This window comes from Myotis lucifugus, unplaced genomic scaffold, assembly GCF_000147115.1.
Source record: "Myotis lucifugus unplaced genomic scaffold, Myoluc2.0 scaffold_8741, whole genome shotgun sequence".
Lineage (NCBI taxonomy): Eukaryota > Metazoa > Chordata > Mammalia > Chiroptera > Vespertilionidae > Myotis > Myotis lucifugus.
The window spans coordinates 1-4,841 of record NW_005879789.1 but is presented as its reverse complement, the minus strand read 5'-3'; the positions used below and the strand labels follow the sequence as shown (position 1 = coordinate 4,841).

Below are 4,841 nucleotides of genomic sequence, written 5' to 3'. Positions count from 1 at the left end.
AGAGTGTCGTCCCAATATGCTAATATTGCAGGTTCCATCTCCGGTAAGGGCACATACAAGAATGAATGCATAAATAAGTGCAAAAATAAATTGATATCTCTCTCTCTCTCTCTCTCTCTCTCTCTCTCTCAAATCAATCAATAAAAAAACTTAAAAAATTATAATAGTAATAAAAAAATGAAAACATGCAGTCAGCCACTTTCAATAACACACTTTTAAGGAAATTTACTCAATTTTTAGGCTACATAAGCTCAGATGTCCACCGGATTGGAAACAATAATCAGTTTGTAGCACACACTCTATTGGGTAATATTGGAAATGGTTAATTTAAACATGGCCAGGTTTCACTGTATTAAATTAAGGTGTATGTGTTTCTACTTTTTCTTAGCACTCACCTGCTACAATAATCACTAAACCGGTGTTTTCAGTAACAAGGTAATTTTTGCTGGCAACAGTGTTTGGCATTTTCATGAAAGGACTGTCACATTTAAAATCTACTGTGCTACCCTTCCATTTGCTTCATCGATATCCACAGAGGCATGTTCATCACTCAAGCATTTTAATAAAATGGTGGTATCCCAGGCCATGCTAACTGATTCAGTTCCTATAATGGAAAACTTATTGTGATTAATGACCTCCTCAGAAGTAAAATTTGTCATAAATTCACACTTGACAGATGCCATCTTGGAGATAGGGGTGAAGGGCCAGTTGAGGCCTAGAGAGGCCTGCCACCTGTAGGGGACACAGAACCATCCCAAGCAAAGGAAACCCCCTCCTGCAGCACCCACACTCCAGCTGGACTGCAGGACTGCCCAGCTCATGATGGCTCACCCAACAGGTGGTGGGAGAGATTGGAGGCCAACTTACTGAGAGCAAAGGGAAGAAGCCACTGAGGGTTTTAGCTCCCCCTCACCTGGCCTGTGCAGCTGTGCAAGGCCACACCCACCTCGCCCACCTCACCAGGGTCTACAGAAAAGACTTCTCTTGTCCGCTCACTGTGGCTGTCAGGGGGTTCTTCTCTAGTAAGTGAACCTTAGAGTGACCATTTTACAAACATGTATTGGTTTCCGTATTTTACATGCAAATAGGCCAACCCAGATTCCTGGGAGTATTAGTTGTTTACTTTTAGTGTGTATGCCAAGTCAGACCCACTCTTCCTGACTCCAGAGCTAACATGTTTAAGCATCACTATTTCTAACTCCATCTCCCTTGACTTCCCGTCTTCAGGACAACCCATTCCCCTCTCACTCTCTAATATACCACATGCACTAATCCCAATCTGTTGTTTCTTGATTCCTTTATAAAAATGCAGCAACTACAATGAAACATACAGTCCTAAGAAGTGTCTAAACCAGTGTGGGGTCCAGAAGAATACTGTCCTAGGTACATTTCTGTAAATAGAGTCTAGGGAGCTATTTTGGCAGGATCATCAGATGGCTACCGTGTAGTCACCTAAAACCAAAAGACCTTCTTCTAAGGAGCTATTGCCATATATCTCCATTCCAAACTGATGCAATCAATTGTGGGAACTGTATTTTCTCAGCTCTGCTTTAGCAAGAACCTGTGGGTGCCTGGAAAATGTAAGCAGTCAATAAGCAATTGTAGGATTTGTGCCAGTAGTTTGCCTTCTTACTGCTACTTACTGTTTTCACACCTCCGAACCTCAGTGTTTTTATTGCAAAATGGGACAAGAATAGATTCCCTGATAGTTTTGTGGGAGATTCAAATAAGATAAAGCACAAAATGTAAGGTGGTGTTATCACAGATAATCTAGGTTTTAATACCACATTAAAAAGGTAATTATAACTACTAAGCCCATAATCACAGAAACTACAGCCTATGGGTCCTAAAACTATCCCAAACATAAGATCATCTATTCAGATTTTAATCAGAAAAAAAAAAAATTTTAATTCTATTTTTCCTTTAAAAGATGTTCAAAGTTTGCTTTCATTGCCCTCTAGTGGTTGTTATACAGAAGCTATAACTACTTAAAAAAAAAAACTTTTTAGTTTAGGGATGCTGAGCAGACTTAGAAACATTCTTCAGATATTGGTGGGCTATACACATTCCTGTCAGTTGGTAACCCTTCAAGGTCAACCTATAAGAACAGCCCTACCCTCATGCCCTGCACAGTAGAGATATTCAATGCTGTGCATTACTGGCTGTGCTATATTTTGTTAGGTCTTCACAAAGAATCTACTGACTTAAAATAATAATCCAAATTTATTTATTTATTGATGAAATATGTATAGCATATCTATTGCGTCAGGCCAACAGAGAGATAGTGCCCTGGATTATGATCTCATGAGGAAAATGGGTTATTAATTATATCATTACAAATGAGCGTGTAAAAGTTGTGATAGGGAAAGTACTGGGTATATGAGTGCATGAAGAAACGCTAATCAGGAGGCATTTTTGTGTGCTTTGGGAGGGTAAAGTAGGATTTTTTAAAAAATATGTTTTTATTGATTTCAGAGAGAAAGGAAGAAGGAGAGAGATAGAAACATCAATGATGAGAGAGAATCATTAATCGGCTGCCTCTTGCACATCCCCTACTGGAGATCGAGCCTGCAACCCAGGCATGTGCCCTGACCAGGAATCAAACTGGTGACCTTCTGGTTCATAGGTCAATGCTCAACCACTGAGCCATGCCAGCCAGGCTGGAGTAGGAATTATGAGAGCAGGCATTGGGAGTGTAACAAGCAATGTGAGATCTGAAGAATGAATAGAAGAGTTGTTCAGGAGAAGGTGGGCTGGGGAGAGTGTTTGAAGGAGAGGATACACGGTTAAATGTGGTTAGATAACAGAGAAAGGAGGGAAGGGTTAAAGATAAGGCTGGAACTTTAAAAAAAAAAGCTATTTTGGGGAATTTAGACTTTAGCCTGATGGTTAAATTATAACCAATGGACTCAGACAATGCATGTCTTCAATTTTTATTTGTTAAACTCATTATTTAAAGGGAAACATTTTAATTATTAATTATAAAGTGATTGTTCAAAAAACTTTCAAGGTCTCCTTTTTATCTCCCGAGATTCTCTCAAACACATACAGAGGTGGAAACAAGTAGGTTGATAATAATAATAAGTAATATAATAATTAATAGTAATACAAGAATAAGCTATTTCATGTACTCACAAATGTAAACCCACTTTTGCCTACCCCGGTACATTGCCAGCATGTTGCAGCTGGAAAGGACTTTGAGATGTAAGTTTTCCTCCTTCACAGAGGAGTGAGGGGTCAGGAATGTCCTCAGGCGCACTGAGTGGCTGTGTCCGGGAAATTTCCCTAACCGAGTCTTGAGCTCAAACTCCCCAGCCTGGGAGTCAGAGGCCTGACTGGTCTCCTAGCTCACATCTGTTAGCTCACGTCTGTTCAGGATTCCTGAGCATCCTCCTATCCCTCCTCTGTGCTGGACTTCATGCTCCTCATTTGTGGTCTGAAGAAAAGATGGTTTACCTTAGACTTGAGAGGTGGGCGGGTCTTGGAGAGTCTTCCCATTCCTAAGGAGAGCATCAATCTCCCCCAGACCATCAGGTCAGGTTTTGTCTCTTCCATGGAACTCCCTTGCTACAGGGGCCTTACAAGCATCTTGAGGGCATATACCCAGCGTGGTCATCACTACATCTTAGAAGTGCCGCGCGCTAACCGATTGCGCTACTGGAGCTCCATCACTACATCTTTATAGCAAAATAACACGGGCACTGAAGCACTGAAAACTCCTATAGAGTTTGTTGTTGACAGGGATGGGTGATAAATGAACAGAGTAAGATAACTTATTTCCTAACAGAAGATATAAGTAGATTTTAGAAAGGGAATTGAAAGACACATTATCTTAATAGCATGTATCAGAATTTTTCTCAGTGAAGAAACTGAGTTCAGAAAATACAAAGACAAGCCGTCAGAGGTGAAAGGAGAGTCTTTTACAAGTAAGCAAAAATGATAGTTGTACTCTTTTTTTAAAATAAAAAATGCCCATGAATTTGACGGTAGTAAGGGATTAGAGAAGAGAGGTCAGGAGCGAGGGAAACAGAGAAATCGGGCAGCATGGATGATGAGTGCCCAAAGGACTTTACTATTTATGAGGACTATTACTATTATAAATGCGCCAGTAGAATAATAAAAATACAGGGATAAAATAGCGATAGTTTAGTGCAGTGTGTGGTGCCCAGGAAATATGAGAGATATTGGCAATACATGCTTGGATCACAGCATCATTTCTAACAGGGTCCAGCAGGAAAGTTTCCCTTCAGGGTAGACTTTGAACATAAAGAAATCCCAAGCAATTGGGTTATATGAAAGATTAACTATGGGTCCTTCACTGACCCCTCTCTTTCGTTCTCTCAAGCAGGAGAATGATCTCATCAGTCTATGTTCAGAGAGGAGCAACACTTCTCACTTTGAGCTTTCTCAAGCCATCTTGGCTCTTAGGTCTCCTGGTTGGTTCTATGTGCTTTGTTAGGTAAAGCAACAAAGCCACAAATTCTTACTTTCAGATTTGAATTCACTTTTCATTCCTTGAATTATGTTTTGAAAGTCTAGCATTATGACAACAAACAGGTTTAATAATAGCATAAAAGCTCAGCCTGCAACCAGACACCACTGGTATATACAAACAGTTCTGTGCAAAACCCTTTATTGCCATCTTGTGGATTCCCAGGAAATAACCTCAGTCACACTGAGCTATTTATTGTACTAGGTTCACTTATTGTACGAGGTTCATATACCACAGTGCCTGCACATAACTAGAAAAATGTATAAGAAAAGGACAGCTAAATAACCATGTTTCCATTTAATTTGATTACTTTGGATGCATTATTTAACTTAACTTTTCTTCATGAAAA

At 39.9% G+C, this 4,841-nt stretch overlaps 1 pseudogene; it reads right to left on the bottom strand.

The window, feature by feature from the left end:
• Positions 1–215: 215 nt before the first annotated feature.
• Positions 216–683, bottom strand: LOC102435740 (annotated as a pseudogene).
• Positions 684–4,841: the final 4,158 nt, after the last annotated feature.